This window comes from Thermobia domestica, chromosome 6, assembly GCF_964235325.1.
Source record: "Thermobia domestica chromosome 6, izTheDome1.hap1.1, whole genome shotgun sequence".
Taxonomy (NCBI): domain Eukaryota; kingdom Metazoa; phylum Arthropoda; class Insecta; order Zygentoma; family Lepismatidae; genus Thermobia; species Thermobia domestica.
In genome coordinates, this window is record NC_137459.1 from 64,488,049 (window position 1) to 64,515,496 (window position 27,448).

Here is a 27,448-nt window from a genome sequence, read left to right on the forward strand (position 1 = left end):
ATTTTTCTTTCGCAAAACTTTTTCAATTAAATATTTTTGGGAAATTTCGTTAATTGTAATTCGTGTCCGTAAAATCTTCCTTCAATAGATTTATTATTTGAGTCTATTAAGTGATATGGTGGAGGATTAGTGAAGAAAACATTAGCAATTCGAAAAATTTCTGTACTCCAATTGCGTGTAAAACCTCTATCAAACCAGGACGCTTAATTTTACTAATTCTTACATATTCACCTACCTTAAATCTACTTTTTCTTTTTATCACAGAAAACTTTTTGCAATAGATGTTTGTCAAGAGATGTTTTTCATTTTCTTTTTTAATAGCGTCCATAGGTTTCATTTTAATAGTGGAATGAATAGTATTATTATATTTATTTAGTAATTCCGGCAGAATGCCAACCCATTTATAATTTCCCTGTAGTGTAAATTGTCTCCACATTAAATTACGTAATGTTCTATTAAATCTTTTAATAATACTTGCTTTCACATCACTGTACATGCAATAATGTTTAATGTTATTTTGGTTCATCGCCTTCTGGAAATCTGAATTATAAAATTCTCGACCCCTGTCAGTTTGTAAAAATTTGGGGCTTTTGTTTGCTTTTCTCAGTACTGTTATAAATGCTTGTGTAATTTCTTTCCCAGTTTTATTTTTCACAGGAATAGCCCAAGCATATTTAGAGAATGTGTCTATCACAGTTAATAAATATTTGAAATTTCGATTAATGTTTGCTAGACCTTTCAATTTTCCACTATTCATTTGAACTAAATCAGCTTGCCATAAATCATGAATTCCTTTCGTTATAACGAGTATTCGAGGATAGTTTCGTCTTGCACCTTTATGTAATTCTGCAACTATTTGTTCTCGAACTGATTGTGACATATTTTTATCAGTACTATATATACAAAAATTAAAATATCATATTTACAATATACAAATCTCACATGTTGAATCTTTATTATGATACCCCCAAGGAACAGTATGTATATTACAATTTAAAATTTTTCTTTTGTCATCATACGGATCTAGCGCTAGTTTTGTTACCTGATTTGTTGGTTAATTGTGATATTTGCTTTTAATTTCAAATTGTGTTTTATGAATCGTTTCGTTTTGAAATAGACATGATTTATAATCGTCAAACGTAATTTGTTCTTTAACTACATTTTTGATCCCTTTACATTTTTTTCAATTCTTTATTTTCATCAGTTTTTATTGCATAATTTTATGCTCGTAAACCAACATATTCAATGATAGGAACTCCACTTAATTCATCTTTCATTTTACCCAAAACGTGTTTTTTGTGTTATATAAAGCATGATTTTCCGCATAATTAGAAGTATTAAAATACTCGTTCATGTCTTTTATATCTTTATAAATATCGTTGGTTTTAATATAGTAAATAAAAGAGTCAGTATCCATGTAAGTAATACTAATCTTATCTCCATATCGAAGTTTCATTATATTGTAATGAAATTTATACATTGCTAATTTTGATAATTCTATAACTGTAGCTCCTACATAGATCGGCTTATTTAGAGTTACAGATTTTTTTTAGCATATGGAATAATGCAGGATTATCTCCTAATTTTACCCAGTTTTGAAACTGATCTTGCGCTACTAATTTTTTACACCTTTTTCATTATTAATTAATTTTATATCAATGCGTTTTCGTATATTCTCCATTGTCTTTCCGTAGACAGAATTATTTATTAACTTATAGAAATCTTTTTCAAATTCAATTGTAGAATTTGCACGACGCTGAATATTTTCTTCTATATAAGATGCAAGCCATTTAGATTGACGAAACCATAATATTTTATGTACTTTTACCAATATTAAACCTTGTTTTAGATAAAATTGTAATACTCTATAATGCAAGATATAATTCGATTTCGATTTAAGTGTTAATAGTAATTTTGAATATTTACCATTCGGTGGAATTTCATTAGTGGGAGCACACGGAAAATCAGAATGGTATTTGTGTAAATAATTTGGATACTCTAAGTCCACTTCTAGAAAAAAACATTCACTATCAGTGGGCCAATTGATAATTTTATTCTTGTCTTGCCAATTGCCAATTTTGTCCTCCCACCGAAAACCAGCATATGGTAAATAATCAATCATTGATAGTCCGTACAGATTGTTCGTATCAATATACAGTAAATAAGATTTTTCTTTTTCCGCATCAAAATCATGTACGTAGGGATTATTAGCTTTGGAATAGCTTAATACAGCTTGTGTGATGCCTCCACGAATCGATTTTTCTACAAACATATATATATTGATATCTGATAAAAGTTCAAGTTCAATTTTTGTTTTATATAACATGGCTTGCCATGCCAAACCAGGTGCAGTAAAACAATTAATTGGGTCAATACTAAAAACATTTAAACACGTCTTTCGAAAATTTTTCCAATACATCTGCTGTGAGAAGTACATCACATTTTAAATATAGATCATGGTAGTCCCCTAAATTTTGACATTTAAACACACGCCAAATCAGTTTTACAAATTGATAGTCGGTCTCGGAAATTTGTGTTCCATTCAATTTTCTATTAAACGCCTCTCTTCCAGGTAATTCAGTTTCTTTAAATGTATCCAAATTTGTTATGTATCCATAAAAATAAATTCCCTTACGGAGAATTAAAGGAAACTTATCATCGGAAAAATATTGCTTTGTATATACGAATTGCTCAGGTTTTAATTTTGACACCAAATTTTTGAGACTGTACGGAAGAATTTTAAATAAGTCTACAAAACGTAACTCAATAGGTCTAGCATTAAAATTAAAATGTTTGGAGAATGTGATGTATTTCTCAGTGCTTTCAGCAATTACAGATATATTGCCAGGTGTGCAATCTAGTTCTTTCACAAATAAATGTGCATCATAGGCAGATAAATTATGGAAGAATACAGGGATAAAATTACTCTGACGTTTAATTTGCAAATTGGAATTATTTCACAGCATGGCAATATATTCCAAAGTTAAATGGTTATGATGTTTAACTTTTCTATTGTTACTCACATATTTACTATCGCAAACAGAGCATTCAGTGGATAGATTATACTCCTTTAACTGAGAACTATTTAATGGTATTTTTGGTTTTTGTTGATCTAATATGTTTATTATTTTTCTTAATTCATTCTCCATAGCAGACATAAACTTAATCGATACATTTTCCCTCCGATAAATAACTAAATCTGATTTCATATATTTGTTACTTCAACACACAATATAACCAAAACTGCATGGTATATGTTCCTGAATTTGTTTTGTATTATATCCAATTTGTTTATTTATAGGTTTTAATAAAGTTTCGAAATTTGCAACTATTATGACATCATTCTGTAATAACAATTCCAGATTTCGAAATTTTAAAACATCTCCTTGTTTCGGCATGTTAATTTTGGTTGGAGTGTGTTCTTTACATAATTTCTCATGTTCATCTAATTTTGATTTGTTATAAAAAGATACTAAACATCGTCTACAAATAAATGTTTGATGAGTACCTAATTGATGTCTAACTAAACCATTTAAATTTGTAATTAAACAATAATGAGAGTTTAAATATAATAAATCTGTACGGTTACATACAGCTGTGTTTTCGCTTATACGTAACGGAAAAATTGTTTCATTATCATAATTAATGCCATATATATTAATAGAAATTTGTTCCTTAGTAAATACAGAATTATACATATGTTAAAATTTGCTTACGTGTGCTACTTTAACAGGGATTTTTATATTGTTTCTTTCAAATAACGGTAATAAAGTATTAATATATTGTATGTAATTATTTACACGCAGTGGATTATCTTTTGCGGGATGCAATGCAGCTAGAATGCAATACATAAAGAATCTATTATCGTTATTTTGAATATTTAAAACACATTTTGTGGATAAAATTTATTGAGGCAATTTTACATAAGTTTTCTCTTTATGACTTTTCAATAACGCATTGATATTTTTTATAAGACAATAATGACTTTTGAAATTTTCTTCACAATATAATAAATCTATATGTTTAAATACACCTGTGTTTTCACTTATACGTAACGGAAAAATTGTTCATTATCATAATCAATGCCATATATATTAATAGAGATTTGTTCCTTAGTAAATACAGAATTATACATATGTTCAAATTTGCTTATGTGTGCTACTTCAACAGGGAATTTTATATTCGTTTTTTCAAATAACGGTAATAAAGTATTAATATATTGTATGTAATTATTTACACGCAGTGGATTATCTTTTGCGGGATGCAATGCAGCTAGAATGCAATACATAAAACATCTATTATCTTTATTTTGAATATTTAAAACACTTTTTTTAGATGAAATCCATTGAGGCAATGTTATAAAAGATGATGCGGTCAGGGAATCATATTTACTGATTTTAATTTCTAAGAGATGGTTAGGTTGAGAGCATAGAGACCACCCAAATTCTTAATTGCTCTGTTTTCTTGTTCAACTAAAATTTTATTAAATAGTTTTTCAATTATAACATTCATATCTGTACTCGGTAAAATAATTTCGTTACCACTATTTACAAAGAATCTACATGTTTCTAAATCTATTGGTTTTACAAAAGTTGTAGCCAAAGAAAAATTTACTTTAAAAGATGTATTATGTTGTTCCTGTTTTAATATATCTAAACAGTCTTTTCTTTTATTATTTAAAAAACATCCACTATCCTCATTTAAAACATTTCACATTTTAAAATGATTTTTTTCAAATTATTATAAAATAGAGTATCAGTTGGTAAATTAATAGTATTTGGTTTAACCTCTTTCGTTGTCATTTTTTAAATAACGCAATGTTACTATAATAATTCAGAAGTGAGTTTTTTAAATATGATATTATTGTTATAAGATGTCTTACCTATAGACAACTAAAAAACAAAACCACACTAATATAAACACACAAAAAAATCAGAACTTTACACCTGAAACACCAACGAGGAACTGATTACAAAAAACTTCTCGATCAGTCTTTTATATCTTTTGTAATTGCATTGCGCAATATTGCGCAATAGGGATGATGTCACCGAGTCACGGTCAGGTTTGAATGACAAGACAGATCGCGAGCGATCAACATATACGTTTGTGATTGATTGCATTGCATAATATTGCGCAATAGAGATGATGTCATCAAGTCACGGTCGGGGTTTCCCCTTTTTTAAATCCTATTGTTGAATGACAAGTTTTACTATTAAATCAGTATTGTCTGTTAAAAAAACTAGCACAATGTTTTTTAAATCCGGATGAATGACGTAATGAGAATTATCCACGTATGACGGAAGTTATTATGTAACTGATAATAAAAGACGGAAGTTTGCATTTCTTTGTAATCTTTAAATAATCTCTGCTATGTTCAAATAGATGTTAGAACAAGTTCACTCCTTTAAATAATCTTTGCTATAGAGGGTTAGAACGGGTACACCCCCTACTATTTCTGTTATGTTTAAATAGGGTGGGAAAAATGAATACACCCCCTGTGCCATGTTTAAAATATGCTCATAAAAGGGAACGAGTTCACCCCTAAAAATGGACTGTGCTCAAATAGGGATGTAAAAATAGACCAACTGCTATGTTACATTAGAACGAGTACACCTCTGCTATTTCTGTTATGTTAAAATAGGGGTGGAACGAACTTGCTATGTTCTGCCATGTTCAAAGGGAACGAGTCTAAATCTATGCTATGTTCAATTAGGGGTGGAAACAAATACATCCCTGCTATGTTACATCTGCTATGTTAGAATAAGGGTTGAAAATATACTCAGAAAAGGGAACGAGTACACCCCTGATATATTTCATATTGTCTGCTATGTTCGTTATGTTAAAATAGGGGATTTCACCCTTTAATCTTCACTATGTTTCGTAGTCTCTGTGTAATGTGCTATGTTCAAATATGGGTGATCCGCTCTGCTATGTGTTCGTTATGTTACGTAGTCTGATGTTCCGCTATGTTAAAATAGGGGTTGAAAAATATGCTCATAAAAGGGTACGAGTTCACCCCTAAAAATATGCTCATAAAAGGGAACGAGTACACCCCCTAAAAAGTGCTCATAAAAGGGAACAAATTCACCCCTAAAATGGAGGTCGTAAAAGACCGCGGGTTCACGGTGTAAGGTGCTCGATTTCCCAGGGGCTCCTGAGTTCAGCAAGTATGAGTTAGGTTGTTCCAGATCGATCCATTTTCTATTACTATAATGGTTTTCAATTATTTGCCTGAGGGTAAACATATGGTTTGTTGTGCTCTTTCCTGATCGGAAGCTACACTGATATTCTCTTATCTTCTTACGTATAATCTTTTGGATTCTTAATTGTAATATTCCTGTCTATATTTTGTATGTTGTGTTTAATAATGATATCCCTCTGTAGTTTTTGCAGTTACATTTATCTCCCTTTTTGTGTACTGGACATAATATGCCTATTTTCCATTTCTCTGGCATCTTTTCTTCTTTCCATATTTTTACTATTGACTTATATACAGTATTTCTTCTTTCATTTCTAATCAAGCATATTTTAGCATTTTGGTCGTGATATTATTATCTCCTGGTGCCTTATTGTTTCTCATTTTTCTTAGAATAGTATTAAATTCTTCTCTTATGGGTTCTAATTCAATCTCTCTTTGTTCAGTCTGTATGTTTCTTCCTATTTCTTCAAGCTCACCTTCCTCATCCTCAGCATTGAGTTGGTCTTTAAAATACTCTTTCCATCTTTTTAATATGTCTTCCGTATTTCCCATTAGCCCTCCGTCCTTATCCTTGCACCCGATCTCTTTTGGTAAATATCTCTTACTCATCTTCTTCCAAGCAAAATAAAATTTTCTTGTTTCACTTGTTCTATGTAATTGTTCAATTTTCTCTATTTGTTGTTTTATAAATCTTCTTTTCTTTTATCTGCATATTTTACTTGCTTCTTTTCTCAATTCCTTATATTTTTCACTATTACTTCGGGTTTCTTTTTGGATCATTTTCTTCCTCGCAGCATTCTTTTCTTTAATTATATTTCTACATTCTTGATCAAACCAATCCGTTCTACTTGTTCTTTTTTCTTTCCCTATTACTTCTTCTGCCGAACTTACGAGGATTGAATCTATTTTTGTCAATTTACCATCTATTGTTTCGTTATCCTCTGTGGCTAATATTCCATCCAGTTTTTTTTTTTTTTTTTTTTTTAGTTTTTGGCTATATCTCTCCTTAGTTGTTGTGTTAAACTTTCCACTTTCCCATTTAAGTCTCTTATGCGCTCGTGTTATTTGTTTTGCAATTATTTGTTTTAATTTTGCATTAGCAGGAAATGGCCTGAATCACAGTTGGGTCCTCTGTGGTTTCTGACATCTATTATTGTTGGCGAGTGTCTTCTGTCTATTAAGACATGATCAATTTGATTTACTGTTCTACCATCAGCTGACTTCCAGGTATCCAGATGTATACTTTTATGTGGGAAATATGTACTCTTGATTATCATTCTATTTCTTGTTGCAAATTGACTCAACATTGTTCCATTCTGATTGATTTTCTCATGAATTATATATTTTCCTGCTACTTCTTGATTAAATTCCTATTTTAGCGTTTAGGTCTCCCAATATTATTTTGACAGCATATTTGAGTATTTTCTGGTACTCTCATTCTAGCAACTCATATAATTCTTCTTTTTCCCTTTCCTCTTTTTCTTCAGTTAGAGCATGAGCTGTTATAAGAGTAACATTTTGAAATCTGCGTTTTATTCTTAGTTTGCTTATCCTTCCATTTATTGGCTCAAAGGCTATTATGCTGTCTTTTATCCTTTTCGTTACAATAAATCCTGTACAGTAATTTCCTGGGAGTTCATTGCCCCCGTATATATATATATATATATCTTCTTTTCAATTCTCCCCTGTCATTTCCATCTAATTTCCTTCAATGCTACTAAGTTCTCCTCTTGCTTCTGCAAATTGTTGCATTTTCCTAGTCACTTTCATTGTTCGAACATTCCACGTTGCAATGTTCAAATCCTAACTCCTATTCCCTTTTTTGACTATTCCGTCATATTTGTATCCATTTTCATTCCGAGGCTGCGTTGTAGTTTTCTGAACAGTTGCTTTTTACAAGAAGAGATCAATAGCCTTTTGCTTAAGCCCCAACCTGGAGGACCATAATTTTTCTGTCAGGATTTCCTTACCTTAGCCTTTGGAGATCTCTCCGTTAATCCACATGGCAGTGGTGCTGGTTTTGGTCTTCCCGGTTTACCCGGTACCCACCATATCTGGAGGGCATTCCCCTATCCGCCAACTAGCGAGGCCCCTGGTGGGAGACCAGCTTCTCCCCCAAGGACACATACGTATACAAGAAAATATTTGTCTCCATCGCTTTATGGATATTTAAAGACTTCTATGATAGGTGTTATTACAAATTGATAACGAAAGTGAAAGAGGTTTCGGATCATCAGATGCAATCTGATGAGAGCATAAAATGAAATAAAACTATTTTCTTATTGCAAAACGCGAGTACTATGAATAATTCTTATAGTTTAAACGATATTTGCTACGAACAGATTCAAGATAAGTATTGGTATAATATTTTTGGCGATTTCAAGTTGATTATAGATCAGAATACTGGATACTTTAACGCTACTAAGTTATGTGAGAGTGCAGGAAGAAAGTTTTATAAATGGCTAGAAAACAAACAATCTAAAGAATTAATTTCTTATCTAAGGTCATAGCACCGAATTCGTAGTGATGACTTTAAGGTTGTAGCAGGTGACAGATTAGATATTATTAGTGGAATATATGCATGCCCGGAACTAGTTCTTAATATATCTTGGTGCCTTTCTACTGACAAGTAAACCTTACGTTTGGGTGAATCGAGTTGCTGACTGAGACACATATGAAAATGTAGTACTAAATGTGATCAGTATTTCAGTGAAGTTATAGGTGCGAAGCTCCAGGGGTTTAGAAGATACAGCTACCAGAACATCACATGGAAGTACAGCATAGTCTTTATACAGTTGGAGGTAAAAGCTCAGTAAGACCTCTTGTAACGACAAAAGATGAATAACAAATATATGGGTACATATTAGGACTAGGAAGAAGTCATATAGTAAGGGTATACCTGACGGCGGCCATCTTGAAATCCGCCATTTTGAATTAAGGTTAAGTTTTTAAAATAGGAATAGGGTCATGTGATACATGATTTAAGGCGCAAATTTAATCAGAAGAACAATGGTGACGCTAATTTTGATTTACGCGCAATTGGTAAAAAGTTACAGAGAAATTAAATATTGTTGCTGCATATGTATTAGTCCTTTACCCCACCTTGTAAATTTTGTTTTAATGATAATAATTAAATAAAAAGCAGATGGATAAATATTAGGTTTATGGTAAGAGTTGCCTTGATGGCGGCCATGTTCAAATCCGCTATTTTGAATCAGACAAAAGTTTTAAACAAAACGCATAACAGTGACACCTTATTAATAGCAAATTTTACCATAACTTCAACGGTATAACCATTTTTGCTTTATCATTAACCAGCACAAAATTAAATGGATCGCTCCTTACGACTACTGCTTTGACGGAATTGTTAACGACAAATGTGTCAAGTGTAACTCGATTGCCTGTGTCAGGTATGCTCACTGTGAGCAGAGCATTTGTGCAAGTCATGCACTCTTTCTGAACTACATATTGATTGTACTAATTGAGGACTTTTCTTGAAGAAAGACCCAAGTTCAATTTTGACTCAATTCCACTTTGGTCATTTTTCCTTAAACTAGCAACTTGTTTATGCGATAACAAGTGCTGGTTAATGATAAAGCAAAAATGGTTATACCGTTGGTTTTATGGTAAAATTTGCTATTAATAAGGTGTCAATGTTATGCGTTTTGTTTAAAACTTTTATCTGATTCAAAATGGCGGATTTGAACATGGCCGCCATCAAGGCAACTCTTACCATAGACCTAATATTTATCCATCTGCTTTTTATTTAATTATTATCATTAAAACAAAATTTACAAGGTGGGGTAAAGGACTAATACATATGCAGCAACAATATTTAATTTCTCTGTAACTTTTTACCAATTGCGCGTAAATCAAAATTAGCGTCACCATTGTTCTTCTGATTAAATTTGCGCCTTAAATCATGTATCACATGACCCTATTCCTATTTTAAAAACTTAACCTTAATTCAAAATGGCGGATTTCAAGATGGCCGCCGTCAGGTATACCCTTACTATATGACTTCTTCCTAGTCCTAATATGTACCCATGTATTTGTTATTCACCTTTTGTCGTTACAAGAGGTCTTACAGAGCGTTTACCTCCAACTGTATGAAGACTATTCTGTACTTCCATGTGATGTTCTGGTAGCTGTATCTCCTAAACCCCTGGAGCTTCGCACCTACAACTTCACTGAAATACTAACCACATTTAGTACTACTTTCTCATATGTGTCTCAGTCAGCAACTCGATTCACCCAAACGTAAGGTTTACTTGTGAGTTTTGTCTCAAATGCAAGGAGATTGTCATTAACTATTTCATCCAAGATTTTAGGTAATATAGAAATATCAAAAAACTAAAAAACACAAGTGCAAAAAATAGAAAGACGAATGGAAGGGATATGTATTAAGAACGAAGAGCTACGAACGGAGAATCAATATCTCAAAACAATAGCAGACTGGATAGATACATAGATTATTCATTATTGAGAAGAACCTATCGCAAGAACAACCTGAAGAAATCCTCCTTTACCATGACGAAGAAGAAGGAGATCAAACAATAGAACGATATAAGTATCAGGTTGGAAGAGTACAAACTTGTAATTATGAAAACAGGATTAAACAACTTAATCTTAAATATCCGTCTATGAGTATCTTACTTAATATCGACGATCCTAACTCTATAACCTAATTCAACAGATCTAAATAACGTTATGATAAAGAAATAATATGGTACGGTTCTCATACGGATTCACCATTAAACAATATAGATCCTATTAGCAGGTTTATAGAATTAAGAGAAGACATATAAGATGGGAAAAACAGAGTAGTCCTAATATAAAAATGAAACCTTTTTATGAATTATTTCATAAAAGTGAATATCGCATTATGTCGCTCCAAGTTGTTTGTTTAAATGAATATAGTGTTGTTCCTAAAGTCATGGTAAAAGATTCTGCTGGGTAAAGGAATCTTATCTTTGAATTCTAAAACAAAAGCTGGACCTGCCCTCACTCACTTCATCTACAACGTAGACGTTATAGGCAAAGGTGAGAAATGTCTGATGATGTTAACGCGCAACGGAAATAGATTTTTAGGATTAAAGTCGTCCAACGCACAATCCAAAGAAAACCGCGCTAGGCGACTTTGAATGACCTGAGTCGCCAGCATAGAGCATAGCTCCAAGCAACAGTAACGCATCCAAGTTCGGAATGTAGGGAGCCCGTACCCAAAGGAATCGAACATTTGCCATAGTTACATTCAGAAAGAATATATATTAATTAGATTATCAAAACATTGATCAGAATACCACATATATTATTATAGATTGGACCTGAAATAAAATTCGTAAATAAGGACATACATATATACAAAACATAAATATTCACATTAAAACCTACCTCATTATCTGTGCACAATATTTATTTTTTGGCTTTTCTATCTTTGACTTGTTCATAAACAGAAGTTTCAGCAATGTACAGTTCAAGACAATTAACAGAAGTAATACAATAAGTAAGATGTTCCTCAGTAATTCTTACTTTTACTAGTGGTGGTATTAAATTTATTAGTGAATAGATATGTAAGTCGCTAAGTTTGAAACACAATTCTAACTGAACTGTTTAGTTTATTTAGCATCTCGATTCTTACGTAATATATATTTTGGTTGTTGACGTAGTGTGTAATGCTCAACCTGTAATTATTAGGGAATAGTGCTGATTAGTATGTTGTTTAGTAAACATTATGCTTATGCATTATATTCGCTTTCGTAGACTTTATTATTATTTTTCATTATTTCATTATTTTATATCTATAGAATTATTATTTATTATTACACAATACTCATTATTTTATAACAATCTTCAGTAACATAAATAAAATATTTCATCTTCTCAATTCACTTCGTTGCTTTATTCTACTCATAAATAAACATATCTCAACTTTTATATCAAGCAATTAAAAGAAAACAGCTCCAGCACAAGATTCCCAAGATGACACTACATATGAAACATGTGTATATCTTCTAGTCGACTTCAGACATCTTTACCATCATCATTAATCTTATCAGCAACATCTTTCGTAGAAAAGTTGGTGAGCCTTGCAATACCATCTGCTAATTTTAAGACAGATATTGGGTCATCATTTACTTAAAATTTAGACAAAACTACAATGAAGATCTATATTTCGTCATAAATCATTGGATTTAGCTAATGATAACCCGGGACGTTCATTTGTTAGAACTGCATAATTTTACCTAACATCTTATATTACAGTTACAATAAACAAGTAAAGTAACTTAGAAACAAAACTATTAGTTATATTTCACTAAACATTTTATATTTGACTGAACGTCCGGAATATTCAACAACACTTATTAATACTAAAGTAATTAACAATTTTCTATAATCTGCTGAAATACAATCTGTTTATATCAATTTTCATGCCGTTATTTTTTTAACAAAAGACGATAATGTATCATAGCTATATTTTCTTTTTTCATCAACACCATTGTTTAAGTTGCAGAATTAGATTCTGTTCACCAACAAATTAAACAATTATGAAACAATATTTAACTTTTGTAATGTCCTCGCAGCTCGCGGGGCATTACAGTTTACTGGTGGAGCCTTAAAATTTTATCGTAAGATAAAATTTTGAATATATCTTAACCTAAATATTAACATTTTACAGCGCACAATTTCTATTGACTTTCGTGACTATAGAATGTCCAATTAATTTTTTTCTGCATTATTACAATTAGTTTCAAAACTTTTAAAATGTGTTATTTTACTAATTTTTAACATGGTAATAACCAATAAATAACTTTAATAATCAATTGGTGGTTAGATTAACAACATTCTCAAAAGTAACGATGAATAAACTCCATCATCAGATGAAACTGTAACAATAAATATATTACAATATAATTTCAAATATAAAAGTTTCCAATTATCTTTATTCTGTGTCTCTAAAAGATTCCTTCTTGTTTAGCATTTTCTTTTTACATTTCTTGTTTCTTACAAACTTTAGATATATGCGTCCCATTGATTTCATGATCATCCAGTGTTGTTTATTTCTTTTAGTTTTCCAATGGTCTTTATATTGCTTTAGAGGTTTTGTCGTGAGCCGACCTTTCATCCGTTTGGGAAGATTCATATGCTCATCCATACGTTTCTTCTTTACTTCTTTCCAACATTTTTGGATATCTACAATCTCATTATTCGATTGTCGTCTCCATGTGGTTTTTCTTGCATCAGTCATCTTTCTTATACAATTTTTTTTCGTTCCCTTCCAAGCAAAAAGAGTCATATGACATCCAAATTCTATTCGGTTATTTATTGAGGTGTTTACTAGCAGTAGATGCTGGTGAATTACGATCTCTTTTGCTTCAACTTGCTGTATACTCTCTGTGTTTGAAGAATTAGTTTATTCCGGCTTCACTTCACGGGCTACGAGGTTTCCTTTTTGATTAGTGTTCTGTTTGATACATCTGCTACTAATCGTTTTTTTTCTGATATTTCTTCAGCAACAATGATTTCATATTCTGCGATAATAACATTTCCACATTTCTGATATTCAGTAAACTTATCCTTTTGTTTTTCTGGATCTTCTGAAGATTCTTTAGTTCCGTTAGTAATAACCTATTCAAATTCTTCTTTCATGTCTTTCTTGAAATAGTGAGCTTCCTTTCTCATCTCCTCAGTCGAAGTTCGCACATCTTGTCGTATTCGGCGGATTTCTCTTATTATTTTATCAAACATAATAGTATCCATAGTATATTTTTATGTAGAATCACTAATTACTTTAAAGTTCACATAATTATTATCTGTACGTTTGCTCACTTTATAATACATTATTATTGCATGATAATTCGAGTTCTCATTAACAATAACTTCCGATGATTACTAAATCCCAAATGTTACTTGTTTTCTCAAACATCACTAACTCCGTTAATTCATTCACTCATTTTGACACATCAATTCCCCAGGTTTAAGACTCCAAAAATTTTGCAGTCGAGTCTCTTTCTCACTTTCATTTGTTATCAACACGAGATACAGATGTCTTTCGACCTTCCATGATTTCCCTTGGAAGAATTTACATCTGGCGTCTTCTGGTAAATAACTTCCAAGATTTATCTTCAACAAGTTATTATGTTGACCTTTTTATACCACAGCAAGACAGACTCAACTTTATGGATCCTGATGATGGATTTTGCCAAGATGTCCTGCACTCCCTCGCTTTATCTACAACGTAGACATTATAAACGAAGATGAGAAACGTTTGATGATGTTAACGCGCAACGGAAATAGATTTTTAGGATTAAAGTCGTCCAACGCACAATCCAAAGAAAACCGCGCTAGGCGACTTTGAATGACCCGAGTCGCCAGCTTAGAGCATAGCTCCAAGCAACAGTAACGCATCCAAGTTCGGAATGTAGAGAGCCCGTACCCCAAGGAATCGAACATTTGCCATAGTTACATTCAGAAAGAATATATGTTAATTAGATTATCAAAACATTGATCAGAATACCACATATATTATTATAGATTGGACCTGAAATAAAATTCGTAAATAAGGACATATATATATACAAAACATAAATATTCACATTAAAACCTACCTCATTATCTGTGCACAATATTTATTTTTTGGCTTTTCTATCTTTGACTTGTTCATAAACAGAAGTTCCAGCAATGTACAGTTCAAGACAATTAACAGAAGTAATACAATAAGTAAGATGTTCCTCAGTAATTATTAGTTTTACTAGTAGTGGTATTAAATTTATTAGTGAGTAGATATGTAAGTCGCTAAGTTTGAAACACAATTCTAATTGAACTGTTTAGTTTATTTAGAATCTCGATTCTTACGTAATATATATTTTGGTTGTTGACGTAGTGTGTAATGCTCATCCTGCAATTATTAGGGTATAGTGCTTATTAGTATGTTGTTTAGTAAACATTATGCTTATGCATTATATTCGCTTTCATAGACTTTTATTATTATTTTTCATTATTTCATTATTTTATATCTATAGAATTATTATTTATTATCACACAATATTCATTGTTTTATAACAATCTTTGGTAACAAATAAAATATTTCATCTTTTCAATTCACTTCGTTGCTTTATTCTACTCGTAAATAAACACACCTCAACTTTTATATCAAGTAATTAAAAGAAAACAGCTCCAGCACAAGATTCCTAAGATGACACTACATATGAAACATGTGTATATCTTCTAGTCGACTTCAGACATCTTCACTATCATCATTAATCTTATCAGCAACATCTTTCGTAGAAAAGTTGGTGAGCCTTGCAATACCATCTGCTAATTTTAAGACAGATATTGGGTCATCATTTATTTAAAATTTAGACAAAACTACAATGAAGATTTAAATTTCGTCATAAATCATTGGATTTAGCAAATGAGAACCCGGGACGGGTTCATTTGTTAGAACTGCATAATTTCACATAACATCTTATATTACCGTTACGATAAACAAGTAAAGTAACTTTTAGAAACAAAACTATTAGTTATATTTCACTAAACATTTTATATTTGACTGAACGTCCAGAATATTCAACAACAGTTATTAATACTAAAGCAATTAACAATTTTCTATAATCTGCTGAAATACAATCTGTTTATATCAATTTTCACGCCGTTATTTTTTAAACAAAAATAGCTAACAATAGCAATAGTTTTTAACAATAATGTATCATAGCTACATTCTCTTTTTTCATCAACACCATTGTTTAAGGTGCATAATTAGATTCTGTTCATCAACAAATTAAACAATTATGAAACTATATTCAACTTTTGTAATGTCCTCGCAGAACGCGGGGCATTACAAGCTTGTGATAAACGTTGTCTCGTTGAAATCCCTATCCAACATACTCTATCAGCATAATCTCTTATGAAGTTCTCAGATAAAGTTGGACTCCATGATATATCTTCCCAATTAACTTTATGAGCAAACTCTCTAATAAAATCTTCTGATAATCTTTTGTTTTATGTAATCCCCGAATCAACCTTATCAACAAACTCTGTTATGAAATCTAATAAGTCATTGTATGTTATAATCAACCAGTTAACTCTATCTGCAAACTCTCTTATGAAATCTTTTGATAAGACATTGTATGTTAAGTCTTTCCAATTACTCTTATCCTTATATTTACCTATAAAACTTTCTGTAACATTCTCAATAAAACGCATATAACGCCATTGCTTATCTGTTAGTATATTTAATATTTCATCTGACAAGTTCATAATGTACTTCTCAATAATATTATGTATAAGGCGTTCGTTATTTTCCTCAAGAGCTTTTTTAAATAAATGATCTAACATGTCAATATTAATGCAAAAATTAATTAAATCAGGATCTGCTCTTTCATGACCATCATAATCTAAATTGTCATATTCATCTGGGTTATAATAAATATCATCTGTATCAAACTCAACATTCATTAAAAGACCATCGTCTTCATCATCATCTAAGTAATTACACACACACGACTGAATATAAGTGTAAGAGATAATACTTGTTTAGCAAGTGACTTGTTCGACTACGATTTTCTGTATATAAATATGAGTAACTTCGTTTCTGTAAAGCTCTATAAAAAATGAAATTATTTTTTAAAAGTGTACAAGCTTTTTTGGAAACCATGAAGCTACATCACAATTGAAAAGTTTCAGAAGAGATGACCTGATAGAAAAAATAATATGCTTAGAATATAAATCACAACAACTCAGTGAAGAAAACAGTAGCTACAAATCTATGGTAAATAAGCTGTTTGAAAAAGTTCCATTGCACGAGTTCATTAAAATGTATGGACATGAAGATTTGAGGAAAGATACAACTCGACTTTTGCATATTAAGAAGGTGAATTGGGATAATCTAAGCAAATATCAAAAGTTATCGGCAGATTTTATAAGAGAATTTAAAGATAAAGTGAATTGGAAGGAAATATCATGTAATCAAAAATTATCAGAAGACTTCGTGAGAGAATTTGAAAACAGAGTTGATTGGATGGAAGTTTCATCTAGACAAAAATTATCAGAAGACTTTAAAAGAAAATTTAAGGACAACGTACATTTGTGTTAGATTGCAAGTGAACATAATTTATCAAAATACTTTATAAGAGAATTTGTATATAAGTTCAATGATGATCTTTGGGCACAGTTGATGCTTTTTCAGAAATTATCACAAGGTTTTATTAGAGAATTTTGTGATAAATTTAAAGGCAGCGATTGTTGGCACATCTTGGCAGTTGAACGTTAGTTGACTGAACATTTCATTAGAGATTTTAAAGACAACTTTTCTTGGTTTATCATATCACGTGACCAAGTGTTATCTGAAGATTTTGTTCTAGAGTTTTGGGAGCAAGTCTATTGGTGTGAGATTGTAAGATACCAAAAACTCTCTTCTGATTTTAAATTTAAACTTATCAATGGATTTTATGATGAGAGAGAGCAAGCTAATTATATCAATTGTTCTATTTGTCTTCGGTATAAAATTTACAAAATTAAAACCATATGCAATCTTATTTTTTGTAAGAGGTTTTTGAGAAAGCGGTTGTGTTTAAATATTAACTATCCATTATATAGAAGAGGTCTTAGAATTTATCACGAAGTCATTGAACATAGTGATATATTTTATGATGAGACAGAGTTATATGATGCAGTGAAAACTTTTATGGCAATGTATAATATCATACAAATGGAAGTAGAAAATGAGATCGAAAGTGAAAATGAGTTAGTAGCAGAGGCGGACTGGACCGCGCAGATACCCGGAAATTTCAGGGTGGGCCCTGCCCTCTACAAAATCACTTAAGATATTGCTCGATTAGTTATAACTAATTCAAAACTGCGTTCTCGTTCATAGTAACCAGTGACGTAACTAACGGGCCAGCAGTGCTAGCGAAGAAGTGGGACACTGTGGAAAGGGAGCCCCTGCCCAATCCGTAGACTTGTTTGTTGAAAAATCAATAAGACAATGAAAAAGTCTCAAAAATACATGTAAGTTATTAACTTGAAAATGCAATCTCGTCTATAATTTATGTATTCAATAGTATTATGGGCAATCGATAACATATAAAGAACTTGGAGCTGATTCTCCTACGGTAAGGAAACCGTTTTTGACATGGAGTTGTTGGACGCGAGTAGTGACGATAAATAATGATACTTTGAGCAGAGCAGAGATGTCAGAAAACGGACCTGAAGCCCCAGAAATCGGGCCTCGAAATTTTGAGCTTGGGTCCCTACTATTCACCAATGAAATATGTAGTTCTTGGACGTGGTAGGTAGCAACGGAAAAGTCGCCGTCCCCAGAGCACAGTAGTGATGTCAAAAATCGAGTCCGGGCCCTGATGTCCCCAGATATCGAGCCCGAAAATATAGGGATGGCTCCGTTCTATTTACTAACAAAGCATGGAGTTTTTGCACGCGCGTGGTTACATTGGAAAGGGTCGGTTTCCATGAGCACACCGATGATGTAAATCTGGCCTGATCTGAGCCCACACTTTTGGGCCCGAATTCTTGGGCTTTGGGCCACAGGAACAATCTCTGCGTTCAGAAGACCCTCTTCTTTCTGACGTCACGACTCGTGTTTCCAACGCCGTGTCTAACCCAGTTTCCTAACTGTAGGAGGATTTTTATAGAACATTCTCCATGTTCTTATCCAGGAGTATCAAAGACATCACAAAGCTGTGGGAATTAACAGGACATTAGAATGGGATAATTTCTTTTTATTGTATATATAAAGTAGACGAGAAATAGTGAATCCCAATGGAAACGTATGAATCTTGAAAATCTTTGTTTATTAACTTGTGCTTCTTGTTTTGTTATTATTTTACTTGTTTTAAAACTCGGGTAGAAGGAGGTTTCCATTGCTGATGCAATCATAGTATTTTTAAAGTTCGAGTCGATAAAGAGGAAGGGGATAGCAAGATGGGGTTTCTAATTCGGTATATATACCAATAGTGCACGAATATTGACAAAGGACCATTTGCGAATATTGCGGTGCTTGGGGGCACGCGATCTTGGTTACGCTACTAATAGTTACATTAAAATTAATATGAGTTGAATTGTATTTATTCCTGTGCTACGTGGAATAATTTATCCTAAGGAAATGTATGGATACACAGGTCATATGGGTTTTTGATACGAAAGGGCCCCTTAAATAAACAGGTAACAGAAATATATTACAATTAACCATTGTCGTAACTTGGAACCCGATTAATGATGATCTTTCTGGTATTTTCTTAACACTTCACTTCACAGCGATTAGCAATAAAGCATCTCACCCTTTCCAATCCCTAGAAAATAAAATTTTACAATCATAAAATTACACTGATTGTTTTCACTACCATCCAAATTTTTAAAATTTGAAATCTTAATTGTTGAATTTTGCTAAAAGTTCTGAAAATCTCCAGAAAACTGCCAGACTACTTTGATAAAGCAAATAATACTGTAATAAAGACGCAGATGTTGCAGAATGCAACAGTTCTACTGAGTGTAGTACGGTACTTCGGAGGGTGAAAGTGAATTTGAGGAATTCATTGCCTCTTTCTCAAAGGACCAATGTTATAAGATGTGCAATGAAAATCATCCGTGTAGAATGAGCCACAGAAATTCTTGATGTATACACGACTCCAAAAGTGCATTACCACCTACTATTCTCCCTTTCCATCAATAGCAGGCAATCCAAAAACTCTGCGGTTGGGTTGGTTGCGAATTCGAAAAGCGTTGGACCAAACCTCAATTTGTAACAAATATATCAGTGTGGCAAACTGAAAATAAGAGAATAAAACAAATTGTTACGAATGACAATATTATTATCATGACGGAGTTTAATGACATCAAAAGTTACAAAATGACCTTACTTAAGCAGTTCAAACAAGATGAATGACAAGAAACAGATATCAGAAGAAAGCATTTCTCTCCACCCCCCAAAAAAGGATCTCACAAAAAAGAAAAAGTTACATAATGTAATGGTTTAATATAAAAACCCCACCCAAAATTTTCAAGTTGACACCTGAAAGGCAAGAACAACTGAACCGAAGTAAATGAAATTCTGCACAGATATTGTAGACGTAAAATGAGGGAATGTGGGTTTCGTATTTTCCTAAAAAATGAACGGTTGGGTGGGGCACGGATCCCTCCAGTCATTTGATCACGAAATATCAAAATTGCTACTAACAATATGTCAGATGTGTGTAAAGGACATGAAGAATTGGAACATAACTTTACGTGTGGACAATACGCAAAAAATAAACGGATACGGTTTTTTATTTTCTGCGGAAAAACGGTTTTAGGGGGCAAGAGAACCCACCCAAGATTTTGAAAGTTAACGCCCAAGAGAAAAAAAAAAAGAAATGAACAGAAACGAATGAAATCGTGCACATATATTGTAGACGTAAAATGAGGGAATAAGGGTTTCGTATTTTCCTGGAAGAAACGGCTGGGTGGGGCACGGACCCGTCCGAACCTTTGATCAAGAAATATCAACTGTGCTAGTAACAGTGTGCCAGATGTGTGTAAAGGACATGAAGAATTGGAACATAATTTTGTGTATGGACAATAGGCAAAAAATAAACGAATACGGGTTTTTTATGTTCTGCGGAAAAACGGTTTTAGCGGGCAAAAGAACCCACACAAAATTTCCAAAGTCGACGCCCGAAAGGTAAGAAGATGTGAACCGAAGTGAATGAAATTTTGCACAGATATTGTAGACATAAAATGAGTGAATACGAGTTTCTTATTTTCCTGGAAAAAAGGGTCGGGTGGGGCACGGACCTCTCCAAACCTTTGATCAACAAATATCAAAAGTGCTAGTAACAGTATGTCAGATGTATGTAAAGGACATGAAGAATTGCTACGAAACTTTGTGTATGAACAATAGGCAAAAAATAAACGAATACGTTTTTTTTAATTCTTGGGGAAAACGGTTTTTGTGGGCAAGAGCCCCCGTCCAAAATTTTGGAATTTGACACAAAAGGCAAGAAGAAGTGGACGGAAGTGAATGAAATCTGCACAAATATTGTAGAGGTAAGATAAGGGAATACGTGTTTCGTATTTTCCTGAAATAAAAAAATACTGTTGAGTGGAACGAGAAGTTGAGTGGCGGGATGTGAGTGGAAGTTAGCGTTAGATCCAAGTGATGATAAAATATATATACTAAAGGATGATGTAAATACTTTAGCTTGGGAGAAGATAAGTAGATGTAGTTCTAGATATAAGTTAGTTGTAGTACTTAGATATAAGTTAGATATAAAAAATGAAATGACATCTTTGAGTTTTACGTCCCGCGGTTCTGCCGGTTAGGCTAAAGGAGACGGTGATGATGAGTAATAAATGAAATGGTGGAATTAAGAAAGTGGGAGGAAACGGGAGAACCCCGAGAAAACCCACGCACACGGTGTTTTTCCACCACAAAGTTCACTTGGCGGGGGCTGGGATCGAACCCAGGACCCCAAGCACCAGAGGTGAACGCTCTACCACTGAGCCACCGCGGCCCCCAAGTTACACCGGCCATACACTGACGTATTTTTCAGTCGTAGCCATAAAATTTCATGCGCTAGTCTTGTTAGCAGCTGTCAATACGTTATACCAGCCATACACTAACGTATTTTTCAGCCGTAGCCATAAAATTTCTTGCGCTAGTCTTGTTAGCAGCTGTCAATACGTTAGTGTATGGGACCTGGCGTACGTTTACGTACCGAATTTTCATACGCTGGAAAAGTCTGGGTGCTTTTAACTTCGAGCGTAAATACGGCGCGTAAAAACGGCTCAGATGAAAGGGTTTTCGAGCAGCAGGTGGTCTCTTGCCCTTTCCACGGCCTTCTCCCCGGTCTGGTCTTATTGTTTTCAGAAGAGAAAACCTGTTCTTGTGTTGTTCTCGCGAATCGTTGCTGAGGTTTGCTGGTAGACTCACCAGAAATCATCATTCCAATCTAGTTTCAGTCTTTCTATACAATACATGATTTCGGCTAAATTAATATTTTCTATTGCACAAAACGAGACATTATTTCCTAATTAAAATTCATAATTAATTTTCAGTACATAGAGGAAAAGGTATTTAAATCAATACTTTCTAATTAGAATTCGCAAATGATGAGAGCTCCTCCGTGGCTATATGGTCAGCGTAAGCTTCTCCGGCACAGGACATCCTGTTCGATTCTCGACAGCTCACGCAGTTTGGATCTCACTTCTCATATAGCCTCGCTGTCTGAGAGGTCGCTAAATTCAAACCCAATCCAATCGGACATGATGTCTTTCGACTACGAATTTAACATTAAATTAATATTTGACAATTAGTCCCCCCACCCCCAACACACACACAGAAAAATGAAGTCACACTTTAGAGTTGCTCATATTCTGATATTAAAAAAAGAAGTATAACATGACTTTTAATAGCATGTGACCAATTCCCGACAAACTAAAAATGTCATGCTATTTAGAAAAGAGGGAGAAAACAAGAGAAGGGAAAGAAGGTAAGGGCAACCAACTGTAGAGTACGCAGGAATTTATTTCGGGAGCGGTCCAAACTCAATTTGAGGGTATTTTATATTAAAATTCCTAAAATTGTCCCTAAAATTAGGCTAAATTTACACAAAAGTAGAAATTTGGGGGGCCGGACCCCCAGGACCCACCCCCTGCGTACGTCTCTGGCAACCAACATAAAATGTTACTTCCAGACACACTTTCTCGTTCACTTGGTTCTCTCCGGTAGAATATGAATAAAAATGTCCCCAGTAGCAAAGATAAATTACATTTCACTCTTATGAAGAACACTCCTTCACCAAACAATGTTCAAATTCAGCTTTCTCATATTTTGTTTTGTCCCACGCTACCCGTACAATATTTTTGAAAGAAATCACTACCAGCATAGAGGCTACAGGTACCTACTAGGTATAGGTATTTCTAGGTATTTAAGAATGAAAAGTAATAATCCTGACCTTCAACAAGATATTATCTCGATATCTGCCTGATAAAACAGCAAAAAATTGCGTTTGACTATCGAAATTCGGTGAAAATTTTTTGCTATTTCGACCACCTGCTGCTTGTTATTTTAAGTACCTTCTCAATTTTACAAGAACTTGTAACAAAATAGGTTCAGAAAGTCACTATTTTTTTCCCGTGATCTTAACATTACTCGTGAAAAAGAAAATGTGAGAAACCGCAATACATGGCCTAATGTTTCTTTCTTTGTGAATTATTTCAAACCTCAGATTGTACATATATTTAAATTTAATAGACCTAATAATCCTATTTCACCATTAATGCTCACATACTAAGTCTAAATAGCACAACCATTGTACTGCTCGCTTTAGTGTGCTTGCTTTTCAGCCTAAAAGTTCTAGTTCAATCCAGGGTACCAGCTATGTTGAATATTTTTCAACATTTTATTATATCTCGTCATGATGGGGACTGTACCAACACTTATTTGAAAAGCTTAAGTAGACTCAAAACAGAACGTACCTAACACCAAAATTGAAATGACACCCATTTGCAGGAAACAGGATTACACTCATAATAGTTCATGTTAACTTGTAGTATACCATTAAAGCATTTCTCAATTTTTGTGGTGTGGTTACTATTAATTCTTCCCAGATAAACGTTAACTTAAGGTCTATTACCACAAAATATTAAATAACAATGAATATCTGACACTTAAATAATTTCTTTCACGAACAACTCAATCATTTTACTGAGCTCCTCTGTGGCTAAACGGTTAGCGTGCGTGTCTTTGGCGTGGGAGATCCAGGTTCGCTTCCCGGTGGGAGCTCATGTGGTTCGGATTCCACGTTAATCAGTAGGTCTCGTCTCATATAGCCTCGCTGCTGAAAGGGACGTTAAATTCAACATCAACTCAATCGTTTTATTATGTTTATAAGTAGCATGTCCATCAGTGTTAGGAGGATTTATATAATAATTGACACAACTTCTTACTTAATAGTGTTATTTTAGTGTCATTTTTACTACTAGAGCTTCGAAATTAATTGATATTTAATTGTTTTCAGTTTCGTATAACATACAAATTTGTTTACATTTTTCTTTTTACTTTCTGCTTAATTCCTTATAACTACGCTTTCTTACAGTGAAATATGTCTTATTCAATGAATACAAGAACTATGAGTATTAAAAACATACAATTCGACGGATCTTTACACTGAGAAAAATGAAAATTTAAAATAAAACAAATCTGTTTATTTTCTGAATCAGTAAATGGAAACTCTTCCGACATAGATTGCTTCAAATCATTGGTTCATAAGTTGGGAAACAAATGTAATAATAATAATAATAATAATAATAATAATAATAATAATAATAATAATAATAATAATAATAATAATAATAATAAATTTAAACGAACGAATGATTTTGGTTCAAAGTGTCTTTAATGAGTTAACAGTTTAAACTTCATTTGAAAAAGAAATCTGAACTAAGATTGGGTAGCTGAGTTAATTTTAATAAGCAGTTGGATGTTTGTACCAACATGTAGTGAAATTTAAACAAACCAGTTGTTCAGAATAGTTTTAACTTTGTTTGAAAATAACCTAATCTGAGGTGAATTGGAGATTAAAGTGTTGTGAATAGCTAATGTTTGGACCGAATTTGACTAAGTTCGAAATTAAATAAATTAAGGTCTATATTGTGGTAATGCTTCGTGATAATATGCCAAATATGATAGCTACGCCAAATTCATGAAACAGCTATAATCATTTGTAACAACTCCACATTTTATTATTTGCAGTTTCTTATGTTCCCATATAACATACACGTGCAAACCTTTTTTTAAAAGACAAATTTAATATTTAGTATACTAAATAACTATAATAATTTTAATCAAGCGTTAAAATTATCTTACTTTTCGTAATCAATTGTAGTTGCGCAAAAACACAGATCTATTCACTTGAAATGGAAAGTACCAGTGACGGCAATTGGGTATGAACACTAAAAAGGGGGACAAAACACTACTAATAGTAAGGGGCATGTAATTAGTTTATAGTGTAAAGCCCCAAAAAAAAAAGGCGCAGCAATTACCTTCACGCCCCTAATCGCCGATGGACAGCACATTTGTTAATAATATTCCTAATTTAAGTGAATTTTAAGACTTTGTTGAGGAATAATTTTAGTAGTATTTAATTAGATCTATACGCTTTTATTTGAATCACTTCACTTCAGATTTACAATTAGTTTCATTATATTTTCATTAACTGTTAATCATCCAACGATGCGTTCAAACGTAGAATATTCACTAATAGTCATTACATTGGCCAACAACTTAAATTAATTTGTTTACAATTAACTAAATGATTTTAAAAAAACTTCCAAATTTGTTATATTTAATTTGAACATGTGGTTTGGTCCAGTCATTAGAATCAATCATTTTTTAATTTAAAAGTTGGTTTACATCGATCAAAAGTGTCTGCTTACTGTGTCAAAAGCTTTTCAGTAGACCTTACATTGAATGCTGTAAATTTCTTATATCTTATACACTAACATGAGAGGCGGACATAGGGCGTATTGTGAAATTATATACTCAGAAAAAATGTATGTGGCGTACTTAAAACCGTAGGTTACATGTGTAAATCATGTAGTTTTAGGACTTAATGTACAGCAAATGTATAACTGAAAAAATCACATTTTATACATACTTTCCGCATACATGTTTCGAATAAACGTACTTTCTGTACGAACGAAAGAACTGTATATAGATGGTCAGGAACTCACATACAGATATACGCATGTAACATACAACTGGCGTATGTAACATACGTATACGTATGTGATATATGGAAGACTGTTAGATGTCATACATCCTGCAACGGCATGATGTAACATCTAAGCGGGGAAAGTCTGTAGCATATGGTAACGTCCGTGCAGGTTTCTGTAGTAAACATAATGATTCCGTATAATTGTACAATATACCGCTGTCCGGATAACGGACTTTTCTCAGTGTATTAATTAATAAGAATTTGCGCCCGGTGAATGAGAATTTAAAAGTTCGAAAAATTATATATATATATATATATATATATATATATATATATATATATATATATATATATATATATATATATATATATATATATATATATGAGGAATATCACAGTCGAATCGATAAGTGTTAGTAAACAATACAAATGTTTAGAAGGTGGATGAAAAACAGAGCAGTAGCTAGAGATTTCGGCGCCAGGGGTGAAGTAGAATTCGGCGCCCCTACACTCACCTTATCAAGCTTCCTTCCTTCCTTTATTTATTTATTTATTTATTTATTTATTTACAAATAAGAGAAACAGCTGTTCTTCTTATGCTACGTTGAACTTTTATCATGCTGCTTGCACAGACTATTGCAACAACTGAAAGTGATCATTCTCTATTCTTTTACAAAGCTGTTTTCAAGAGGCTTATTTTGAACATTTTGTTAAACTTACAAAACTGCCTTTGCTGTACACAAATCCACTTTGAGAAAAGTTATTAAAAAAATTACAACTTTTTACGTTTCATACTATATATAAGAAATGAAATTTTAATACATTAGAAACTATGTGACTTAAAAATGTTCGAAATGGGTAACAGCATCAATTTCCAGTAATAATTGTAAACTTTTGTAATTTTATTCTGTATGTGACCACATAAAGATTTTAATTTTGATTGTTTAACGGTCAAAAATATTTTGTGAAATGTAACGGAAACTCTGAAGAGACAGTATTTGCGAATTTCTTAATATTGATCGATGGAGGTAAAGAATATGTTTAATGTTCGTACTTGAAATCCAAAATGTAGTTTGGCTACTACATACACTACGTGATCAAAAGTATCCGGACACCCAAAAAACATACGTTTTTCATATTAGGTACATTGTGCTGCCACATACTGCCAGGTACTCATTATCAGCGACCTCAGTAGTCATTAGACATCGTGAGAAAGGAGAATGGAGCGCTCCGAGGAACTCACGGACTTCGAACGTGGTCAGGTGATTGGGTGTCACTTGTGTCAGAAGTCTGTACGCGAGATTTCCACACGCCTAAACATCCCTAGGTCCACTGTGTCAGATGTGATAGTGAAGTAGAAACGTGAAGGGACACGCACAGCACAAAAGCGTACAGGCCGACCTCGTCTGTTGACTGACAGAGACCGTCGACTGTTGAAGAGAGTCGTAAAGTGTAATAGACAGACATCTATCCAGACCATCACACAGGAATTCCAAACTGCATCAGGATCCACTACAAGTACTATGACAGTTAGGCG